This window comes from Temnothorax longispinosus, chromosome 2 (genome assembly GCF_030848805.1).
Source record: "Temnothorax longispinosus isolate EJ_2023e chromosome 2, Tlon_JGU_v1, whole genome shotgun sequence".
NCBI classification, from domain to species: domain Eukaryota; kingdom Metazoa; phylum Arthropoda; class Insecta; order Hymenoptera; family Formicidae; genus Temnothorax; species Temnothorax longispinosus.
The window spans coordinates 16736518-16748972 of record NC_092359.1 but is presented as its reverse complement, the minus strand read 5'-3'; the positions used below and the strand labels follow the sequence as shown (position 1 = coordinate 16748972).

Below are 12455 nucleotides of genomic sequence, written 5' to 3'. Positions count from 1 at the left end.
ATGGATTGGAAGTAACGGCAGAAAAATATCTCGATTATCAAGAACCTTATAAATTACATACTTTTGAAATAATTGAAGATGGCGACGAAGCATGGAGTGAAGATAATTTAAATTCTCATCCTCAATGTTCAAATGATAATGAAAATTTTGACAGTTCTTATAAAAGACGAGCTGTTAAGTATTGGCGAAATTGGGACACTAATGCAAGAAATGACGGCAAAAAAAAGAATCGTTCTCTAAAATTAGTGCAAAACTATTTTAAAAGAGTTTCATCTGAACGCCAGTTAAGGCGATGGGAAGAACAAATAGAATCAGCTGGAAGTCGTACAGAAAAATTATCTTACATCTCCCAAGTTACACATGATAAATTTACTACAGCTGTTGAATCAGGATTTACGGTTCATGATATTGATCTAAAAAGATGGGCTTTACAAGCTCAAAAAGAAATAGGAAAGGACCCCGCAACGGTCTTGGGGGGTTTTGGCTCCCAGTCAAATTTGACAATAATATAGGATAATGTAGTTCATAACATGCTGATAAAAAGTGTCCATAGGCACCAAGCCCAAAAATGGACAGTTTCCGAGATATAAGGCATTAAAGTGTGGAAAAATGAGGGTTTCAGGTTTTAGCTAATGGCAGTTTGCAACTGGCGGAATGCCATGCTTTCACTAAAACATTTACTTGATTGCTGGATGAATTATACTTATGCACAGTATGCGTGTTCACATAGTTAAGTCAATAATCAAACCATACGTAATATAATGTCATTGCGTCGAATGACATGTATGCAACATATATAGCAAGCAAGAATCATTTACTTATTTAATGTTAATTTTTGCAATGTATGAAAAGTACAATATAATACTACTAAACCGACTTGTGAATTACAGTTATTATTGTACTTTTCATACATTGCAAAAATTAACATTAAATAAGTAAATGATTCTTGCTTGCTATATATGTTGCATACATGTCATTCGACGCAATGACATTATATTACGTATGGTTTGATTATTGACTTAACTATGTGAACACGCATACTGTGCATAAGTATAATTCATCCAGCAATCAAGTAAATGTTTTAGTGAAAGCATGGCATTCCGCCAGTTGCAAACTGCCATTAGCTAAAACCTGAAACTCTCATTTTTCCACACTTTAATGCCTTATATCTCGGAAACTGTCCATTTTTGGGCTTGGTGCCTATGGACACTTTTTATCAGCATGTTATGAACTACATTATCCTATATTATTGTCAAATTTGACTGGGAGCCAAAACCCCCCATGACCGTTGCGGGGTCCTTTAAATCCTATATTTAAAGCATCTCCCAGTTGGATAGCAAGATTCAAGAAGTCTCACCGAATTGTTTCAAGAAAAGTTACAAAGTTTGTCACTAGAAAAACATTGGAAGATTCTGTTGATTTACAAAAAACAACTAATGATTTTCTGGAAACAGTAAAACCTCTTATTGAACAATTTGGATCTGAAAATATTTATAAATCAGATTAAAGTGGTTTCCAATTGGAAATTCATTCTGGAAGATCATTGGATAACCAAGGAGTAAAGACAGTAGAACGTGTCGTGCCATCTGTATCGTCAACAACCCATTCATACACGGTACAACCAATAATATCCTGTAATGGCAATTTGCTGTCACCTTTATTTATTGTATTAAAAGAAGTTACTGGTAGATTTGGACCAAGAGTAGAAGAAAACTTGTTTAAACCAACAAATGTTATTGTAAAAGCATCAAAATCTGGTAAAATGACATCAGATATATACTTCCGTTTATAACTATTTTATATTTTATTTAACAATCTAATAAGAGTTATAAAAGTGCTATTAAATTAATATTTATATTTCTTACAGATCATTTTAAAATGTGGTTAGAAGAAGCTTATTTTCCAAACATTGGTTCTAGGCGTTCTTCTTATCGATTCCTGGACTGGGCATTGCCCTAATATCATTTCGGATTTAACACCTCCAGGAAAATCTATTACTGCTATGATAATACCGAAAGGCACTACAGAAAAAATACAACCATTAGATGTTTATGGATTTAGAATTTTGAAAAATTTTGCTAAAAAATTTTTAGATACTGTTTTACTATTGGAAAGTAATATAAATTTGCATGAACGAAATAATATAATAAAATTGCAATCTCTGATATATAATCAATTGTCATCCCCACGATATCACAACTTATTTAAATATTTGTGGTTTAAAAATGGTTATACGAACGAAAGATCAGAAAAATTTGAAAATCCAGTACAATTTAGTTTGTATGACAGTTCAACAACATGTGATATCGAAGGTTGGGATAATATAGCTGCAGTAAGATGTTCTTGCTTAACTCTTTTAAAATGGTTTTGCACTAATTTTAGAGAACGATTCTTTTTCTTGCCGTCATTTCTTGCATTAGTGTCCCAATTTCGCCAATACTCAACAGCTCGTCTTTTATAAGAACTGTCAAAATTTTCATTATCATTTGAACATTGAGGATCAGAATTTAAATTATCTTCACTCCATGCTTCGTCGCCATCTTCAATTATTTCAAAAGTATGTAATTTATAAGTGTTAAGAATTTAAATATAAATTTAGTTGGAAAAGCAAGTTTCTATAGGATAGTTCGGAGCATCACTCAGTATGTATTGTCACGAGATTTGAGCGTGTCCCATGCGTGAACAAATGTTATTCTATAAGCTCGACACAGTCAGAAGTCAGTCGTACGTAAGCAGTCGCTGGCTAAAGACGTATAATGTATAGACTCCGTTTTTAATAAACGTTATTTTGTTCTTTGTAACTCGAAAAGTGCTAACAGGTTATGGGCCCAGCATAACGCATTAGAGAAGCATAAGTTACTCAAGTGAAGTTAGAGTGACACTGCCCTGCTGAAAATGACCGATTAAATCCGATTGGTTCCGTATTAAATTTGATGAAATTGAATCGGAATGAATGCGTTTTCAATCCGGTTAATCGGATGCCCGATTGGAAGTGAATCGGTTCTAATAACAAATCAATCGGAATCGTTTTTAATTCGGCATTTCCGGATTGATCTGAATCCGTCGTTATCAGTTTCAATCGTATTAATGCACATCCATTTTAATCGGGTGAATAAAGTGAGCACATGAATCGTGTTGAATCCGCATCAATCGTAAAATTTTAATACAACACCGAAATCGGATTTAATGTGATATTTCCGGATTCATCTGAATCCGACTGAATTGGTTTCAATCGTATTAATGCCAATCCATTTTAATCAAGTGAATAAAGTGACCACATGAATCGTATTGAATCCGCATCAATCGTAAAATTTTAATACAACACCGAAATCGGATTTAATGCGATATTTCCGGATTCATCTGAATCCGACTGAATCGGTTTCAATCGTATTAATCCTAATCCATTTTAATCGGGTAAATAAAATGACCACATGAATCGTATTGAATCCGCATCAATCGTGAAATTTGAATACAACACCGGAATCGGATTTAATGCGATATTTCCGGATTCATCTAAATTCTACTCAATCGATTTCAATCGTATCTGCGCTTAATCCATTTAAATTGGGTAGTGAAAGTAGCTATGTGACTCGGATTAAATCTGCTTTAATCATTAAAATGTATATAACACATAATTTTTACATAATAGAGTTCTTACTATATACAGGATTTCCTTTTGGTAAAGTCATGAATTCTATATTTGCAAAACTGTAAAATGTTTTTATTTAACCCTTCGAGAACACACAGGGTTAATTTGACCCTTTTTTTGCCAGAAAAATTTTTAGCCAAAAATTAAACAAAAAAATTAAATTTTTTTTGTAAAAAACATTTTTTTTTTTTTTAACAATTTGACCCTACACACACTTTGATCGTCCACTATTTTAAATTGACAAGTGCGATCAGCTTGAAAAAATTCCCAGATGTACTTGGAATATTGTTAAATTAATTGATATAAATAAAAAATGCCGTTAAAATTATTTACATAATTTAAAAAATTAAAAAAAAAATTTTTTTTTTAATTTTTTTGAATTTTTCAAAATATGTAAATAATTCCAATGGCACTTTTTATTTATATCAATTGATTTAACAATGTTCCAAGTACATCTGGGAATTTTTTAAAGCTAATCGCACTCGTCAATTTAAAATGGTAGACGATCAAAGTGTGTGTAGGGTCAGATTGACCCAGTGTTCTCCGTGAATGAAAAAAAAAGGTGTGTTTTCGAAGGGTTAAATAAATACTGCACATTGTAATAAATTTGTAGTAAAAAGAAAGGAATTATAATAAAGTAGTGAATAATCCTGTTTATATATCCGGAATTCACGGATTCTATCAGTTTGAATCGGTCAGTCAATCCGTTTAAATCATTATAATTTCGTGATTTCGGGGTTCACGAAATCATAACAATTTAGACTGATTCAAACCGATAGAAAACGAGTGAAATTACATCTTTGAGTACGAATCCGTTTCAATCGTTTCCAATCGGTATAATCGTTATGAAATCATACACACAGAAAATTTTTCTCGAAAAATGTAGAATACTCATAATAAAATTTACTAGATTTGCATCGCACCGGTAGGATATACGCGTATTCAACCGGAAATTAATATATGACAATAGAAAAGTAATAGTTTAATCAGATACATCTTGTGACCTAAAGGTAAATAAGTTTGCCATACTAATAGTCCGGGAGCCATACTAATAGCGACACAAAAGTGTCAGCGATTTGATTAGTCTTGGAACAAAGTAATTTCTCTTGTTTTAATAGTGTTGTTGATGAAATGCAGAGTCTGGCTGCGCTGTCTCGCTGGAATGGGCGTTGCGGCGCCTTTGATCTTGTCGAAAAAACACTTATGTTGGAAGAATTTGATTAGTGCTGAGCTTTTATATATTTATTGTTTTTTGTATAAAGAAATGTTTTAGAAGAGTCTGGCATGCAACTGACACTGGAAAATGAGTCTGACATCCTCCCAAAGTCGTTGTAAAAAGTCGATTTGTAGAATCATTTGATTAGAGCTGTAACTTGTCAAGATGGTAGTTTAAATATATAAAATTATAAAAAATAAGTCTGGCTACTTGTACTGGCTGGAAAATTGGTCTGGCACCCCCTTTAAAGTCGTCTGCACGAGCGCGCCGGTAGCTCGTTGCTCGCCGTATTTGTAATATTATTAACGCATTACTCATTGAAAAAGATTTTACTTGTCCAAAAGGTGAAACGTAAACGATTTCGTGCTTATTAGTAGTGGAATAATGTGTAATTAATTATGTAATAATCAGAAATAAAGTAATTTAAAAATAAAACTATATTTTAAAGTAGTCAACATTATGAAAGTATACGCTTATAAAAATTAATTAACTTTATTTATTAAAATTATTAATTTATTCATCTGGATAATCTGTAATCAAACTTTCAATTTCTGATGAACTTTTATTTTCATCATCGGTGAGCTCGGTATTGTCGGTATCGTCATCGGATTCTTCTTCGATTTCCTTTGATTGAATACGTTCATGATCTGAAAATGATTCAAAGTTGAATTTATTATTAAAATTACACGATTTTAATAAGCTGCGATAAAAACAAAACTTTTACGAACTAAACTAATTAACTCGTTTTATTTGCAAAAAAATAATTATTATCTTAAAATCATATTTCTAAAGTCATGATTAAAGATTTATTAACAGTATTTAAACCAAAATTCTTTATATTTTTATAAACTAAAATATTATAATATTATACAATAAATAAATAATTAGTTATTATAATAATAAGTATCTTTATTAATTTCAAATTATTTGTTGCATCATTATTATAACTTTATTACTAGTTTATTTATTCAAAATTAATTTTGCATTTATTTAAAATAAAATTAATTTATGAAATATACCTTCATTTTCTTCCTCATTCGATTCAAGTAATATATATCGCTCACGAACGGGGGCAGTTGCACTCCTTCGAACCAAGTAAACTCGTACTTTTCGTCAACTTCTTTCCAGCCATTCTCAATCGGAGACTTTGTCATATGCTGCAAATAAGCGTTTCTCCAAATGGTTGCGATGCATGACGCTCTCAAAAGTTGTTGCTTTAATTCGGATTGACATGGAGGTATAGATGACGCATCAAGTACAACTTTTGAGAGCGTCACACATCGCAACCATTTGGAGAAATGCTTATTTGCAGCATATGACAAATTTGTCTCCGATTGAGAATGGCTGGAAAGAAGTTGACGAAAAGTACGAGTTTACTTGGTTCGAAGGAGTGCAACTGCCCGTTCGTGAGCGATATAGTATATTACTTGAATCGAATGAGGAAGCAAATGAAGGTATATTTCATAAATTAATTTTATTTTAAATAAATGCAAAATTAATTTTGAATAAATAAACTAGTAATAAAGTTATAATAATGATGCAACAAATGATTTGAAATTAATAAAGCTATTTATTATTATAATAACTAATTATTTATTTATTGTATAATATTATAATATTTTAGTTTATAAAAATATAAAGAATTTTGGTTTAAATACTGTTAATAATTCTTTAATCATGACTTTAGAAATATGATTTTAATTAAATAATAATTATTTTTTTGCAAATAAAACGAGTTAATTAGTTTAGTTTGTAAAAGTTTTGTTTTTATCGCAGCTTATTAAAATCGTGTAATTTTAATAATAAATTCAACTTTGAATCATTTTCAGATCATGAACGTACTCAATCAAAGGAAATCGAAGAAGAATCCGATGACGATACCGACAATACCGAGCTCACCGATGATGAAAATGAAAGTTCATCAGAAATTGAAAGTTTGATTACAGATTATCCAGATGAATAAATTAATAATTTTAATAAATAAAGTTAATTGATTTTTTATAAGCGTATACTTTCATAATGTTGACTACTTTAAAATATAGTTTTATTTTAAATTACTTTATTTCTGATTATTACATAATTAATTACACATTATTCCACTATTAATAAGCACGAAATCGTTTACGTTTCTCCTTTTGGACAAGTAAAATCTTTTTCAATGAGTAATGCGTTAATAATATTACAAATACGGCGGGCAACGAGCTACCGGTGCGCTCGTGCAGACGACTTTAAAGGGGGTGCCAGACCAATTTTCCAGCCAGTACAAGTAGCCAGACTTATTTTTTAATAATTTTATATATTTAAACTACCATCTTGACAAGTTACAGCTCTAATCAAATAATTCTACAAATCGACTTTTTATAACGACTTTGGGAGGATGTCAGACTCATTTTCCAGTGTCAGTTGCATGCCAGACTCTTCTAAAACATTTCTTTATACAAAAAAAATAAATATATAAAAGCTCAGCACTAATCAAATTCTTCCAACATAAGTGTTTTTTCGACAAGGTCAAAGGCGCCGCAACGCCCATTCCAGCGAGACAGCGCAGCCAGACTCTGTATTTCATCAACAACACTATTAGAACAAGAGAAATTACTTTGTTCCAAGACTAATCAAATCGCTGACACTTTTGTGTCGCTACCTCTCGGACTATAACAAGAAATATGAGAAAAGTAAAAAAATTCCTATACTAATATGTATATAGACGACGGAAGGCGCGCGGCGCGAGCGGCAACGTGGGCTCGCGCGGCGAAAGGGTTCGGTTCGCGCCCGCTACGCGGCGCATCGCCGGTATATTCTCGCGTGATTAAGATTCAACATCGACCCCTATATCTAGGGCAACTCGGCAGGGTTTCTACAGCGTTCTCAAGTTTGCTCGTGGCGGACAGCTGACCGCCACAGCCTATAACAGCAAACAGCAACTTATGTTTTTGCCATGACTGCAACAGACGTCTCGTTTTTTGTCCATCAGCCATATTTTTATTCTTTGCTCTCTAAATTTCCTATAATTTCTTGAAATCTTTTGCATATTATGACTATATTCTAGCCGTGCAAGATTAGTATGGTATTTACTTTGTTCGTGTATACTTGTATTTTCGAGAAAAATTTTCTGCGTGTAACGATTCAAACCGATAGAAACTGATTGAAATTACATCTTTGAATACCAATCCGTTTCAATCGTTTTCAATCAGTGTAATCGTTATAAAATCATAACAATTCAAATCGATAGAATCCGATTGAAATTACATCCTTGAATACCAATCCGTTTCAATCGTTTTCAGTCGGTGTAATCGTTATAAATCCGTGATTTCCGGATCAAGAATCCAGATTCATGCGGATTCAAAATTTTTAATCGGATTCAATCGGTCATTTTTAGCAGGGTTATCATTTACATATTTCGCTAAATTTTGAGGTTATTTTATAGAAAGTTACACTGTTTGGTACCATTGAAATAATAGCATTGACGAACCTTGATGATATTTTTAATGTCCAAGGACAAATCTATTATAGAACGTAAAAAAATTAATGATATTTCCTCTCTTTTGTAAATCTCTCTTGTAAATCAGAAAATGAATCCTACATCACCAGCTACTATTCATAGCACAAATAATTATAGCACGTATATGGTTAATTGAATTCTTATCATTATACAACTTTTAGAATATAATAGTTACTACTTATATATAATATGCTGTAAATAAAGAGCACTCCGCACTCCTCGATTGACACACGTGTATACGCACTCACGCATCGTATGTAGGATAATCATGTACATCATGGCTGTCGCGATGAGCGTTGCGCACAATATAAAACAATAACATTATAACAACAGAAAATTAATATACTACCAACGTTATTTTTAAGTCCAAATTACAAGTAATTTTGAACTGTTGCATTGATCTCAAATAAATGTCAGAGTAACATTTAAAAAATATTTTCTGTAACGTTTTCAAAATATTTTAACAACATTCAGAAAAATCATATTACAAAATAATATTTTTCAAATATGTGTATAATATTATTAAAAAACGTTTAAAAAATACACATAAAGTCAATATTTCTAAACGTTAATTTAATATTCCTTGCTTACTGGGTAGTAATTGCGCATTATCTGTATCTACTATGTTTATAGTGATTTTGATTGTGGCGTAACATATGCATATATTTTTTGTTTATGACACAATTTATTAGATGAAAAAATAGATGAAAACTCTAAAAGTGTCAGTAACATACAGACAAAATCATCCAAACGTCATATCAAATAAGTACTAACGCATTCACACTACATTGTTCAAGTCTTTTATGCATATAGATATTCTATATATAAATGTGTGTTGCTTTGTTTTACCATATTTAGCAGAAAGATTAAGTATTTATATATAAAAATCTTCTTGCAAACTTTTCGTATATTTTTAAGCTTTTAAATTTAATGGAAATGGTACAGTAATATTGTTTTACAATTTTCTTTAACGGACCAAACATACTGATAATATATAAAAGTTGTACAATTTTTGTAACAGATAAATATTTACATTGACAGCTTGAGATCTTTACTTTGAAATTTTTTAATCATATTTGTGATATATTGAGCAAATGCTCTAATTGATTTACACCTATTTTTATTATGTAAAAGCATTTGTAATTCTATGCAACCAATGCGATATATGTAAATTTTCTAAAAGAAGGTAGAATTTTGTCGGTAAAGTTTTCAAATATGGTGTCCTTCAAAAATCAAAATGTATTTGTATTAATCTCTATAATGTATTCAACTGTATGTTTTATGTATAAAACGATCAAATAGAATCTTGAAGAGGAGCACCCAATGGGTCTAAAACCAAAAATGGTTACTCTGACTCTTTTTACAAACTTATATCTATAATATATGTCCTTTAATGTGTTCTATAATATCCCATAATATGTGTTATTATATTTTAAAAGTCTTCTGAATTATTTTCCTTGCAATTTATAATAATAAACTGCATTATATAGAATTACAAGTATAAATTTTTCAGGTGAACAAGGTTATGTTAATTGGAGGGAAACATGAAAAGGATTTTATTAGAAGAAGTTTGAGTGCTACATTTTCTGATGACTTAGCCTCCATGTGTTTATGGACTGGCCAAAAAAATAATTATAAAATTGGAGATACGCAATTCTGAGCATTAAAAGTAAGTAATTTTTTAAGAGATGTATATATTACTTGCAGTATTAAATGCTATGTTTTATGTCTCAGAATTTATTAAAATTGTCTCCTATTTTTTTGTGGCAATCATCGTTAAAAAGCAGGACACACATACACGTTAAAAATTCTTACAAAATAAAAAAAAAAGTATATATATCCATAAACTAATACTTTTGATCGATTTAGTATATATGTAAACTATTCCGGAAACTTTTGTGTTATTTCAATAATTATCATAAGTTATAATTGCCGTTAAATTAACATTATTTATTTCTTTCATCTAACAATAAACTGTATTGAATTTTTTCTTATTCCAGAAGCTTTTAGAGCAATATTCCTTCGGAATACAGAAAAAGATTTTGAACACTTTGTAATGGAGTGGTTCAGATTCGCAAACGTCCGTAAGGAAAGAAAAAAACATTAAAAAGGTAATGTAATGTATTTTGGTATATACTCTCTATAAAATAAGATTATTATAGTTTGCCGCGTTATAATTTATAAGTAGCTTTTTCACTAATTTAATTCTACTTTTATTTTTCAGGAAGTGATAAATATATTATCTTACTTGCGTGGCTCCGCGCGAGTGATTATTATAGTAACAAAAGGGTCTTAGGTTTGATCTCGACTCAGTCTGCATCCCACATATACAGTCCTCGTTTAACTTGTTTCCCTGTAAGGGGTTGATTAAGAGGAAGTAAATGGTTTAAGGATTGAAAGACCTGTATGTGGTTTAATAATCCGTTTTAGAAAGTTTGTAGAATGAAAAAAAATACATAGGTCTAGGCAATAGTAAAAAGAAAATTTTTATACATTAGAAATAGTAATTTGTGCTATATGATTTAAAAGGATAAGGTCGAAGGCACTAACACCCTCATTCGAGGGGACACATTTTAAATAAAAAAGAAGATTTTGATAAAATTATTTGGTTTGACATTTTTTCTCAATATTACGTTTAGTTTGTATTCAAGGATCAACGACGAAGATGTGGAACCACATCTGATCTTGCCTTAAAATGCATTTTTTCCTGGATTTGAGACAGAAATCTGATTTTTTTATTTGAAAAATGAGTTTTATCCCAAAACCTTCCGCTAGGATCAGTGATCTTCACCAAATATATTATTGTGATAAACTGAAAACTGTAATATATGGTATATATTATTTTTATATAAATAAAACTTTTTTTATGATAATTAGTGAATTATTCCCTAATACAGATTAGTATATAACAGGCCTGGGCAACTTCGAACTCCGGAGTCACGACACTCCCCTACTTTCCGTAGATAGAAAAGAAGTGTCGTGGTTCTGGAGCTCAAAGTTGTCCCAGCCTGGTCTATAAAAGCAATCTAAATATTAATTAGACAATAAATATTGAGATATTTTATTACTATTGCATATTTATTGAAAACATGTTGCCTGTAATAGAAATAAAACATCAATAAGAACTTTAAATAAATGTTAGAATTAATATTACGGTAATCTGAATATAATATTGTAATAAAGTTGATAGTACGTTTAAATTTTTATGTCAAAAACATTACAGGAATGATAGAAAAACCTTAGCGCAATGTTATTTGCAACGTTATGGCACTCCCATTTCAACATTACTGAAATTTCGGAATCGTGGTCAAAGTATGTTCATAATGATGTTCTATACAACATTAAGAACTACATATTTAACAACATTACAAGTTATAGAATATCGTTGCAATAACATTGTAATAATGATTTTTTGCTTACTGGGGTTCTTCCAAAAAATGCGAATCTGGCAAGCGCGGTCGACACCCTGCAATTATGGCATGAGAGGCTCGCACATCAGGATAAAAAACACGTAAAAAGTTTTTTAAAGAATTTAAATATCAATGTAGAAGTAGATAATGAATTTTGTGATGCATGTGCTTATGGGAAGCAACATCGTACAATGTTTGGTAAAAATACTGCTAGGGCTAAAGAGCCACGAGAGAAAATTTATTCGGATGTGTGTGGGCCTATGGGTGTGGATTCACTTGGGAAAAAACGATATTATGTTGTTTTCAAAGATGATTTTACGAGTTATAGAACCGTGTATTTCTTGAAAAACAAATCAGAAGTAAAATTAAAAATAGAACATTATTGTAATGAGATTAGAACGCAATTCGGGCGCGACATCAAAGAATTAGTTACTGACGGTGGTCGTGAGTACATTGACAAAGATGTTAATGAATTTCTTAGCAAAAGGGGAATAAAGCATATTGTAACGGTACCGTATACGCCTCAACAGAATGGTGTAGCCGAGAGGGAAAATAGAATTGTTATGGAAGCAGCGCGATCGGTTCTATATGCGCAAAATAATATGCCTGAATTTTTGTGGGCAGAGGCAGTCAACTATGTAGTTCATGTATGTACTAAATAGAAGTGGCCCAACTAAATGA

General features: G+C 31.1%; 1 long non-coding RNA gene and 1 pseudogene across 1 annotated transcript; both read left to right on the top strand.

Annotated features, from left to right (window-relative positions):
- The first annotated feature begins 1291 nt into the window (after nucleotides 1-1291).
- Nucleotides 1292-3787, top strand: LOC139809051 (uncharacterized; annotated as a pseudogene).
- Nucleotides 3788-9882: 6095 nt separating this feature from the next.
- Nucleotides 9883-11237, top strand: LOC139808538 (uncharacterized). Its single transcript, XR_011730891.1, has 3 exons — nucleotides 9883-10033; nucleotides 10365-10475; nucleotides 10589-11237. It is a non-coding gene; the product is annotated as an uncharacterized lncRNA (long non-coding RNA).
- The last annotated feature ends 1218 nt before the right edge of the window (nucleotides 11238-12455 follow it).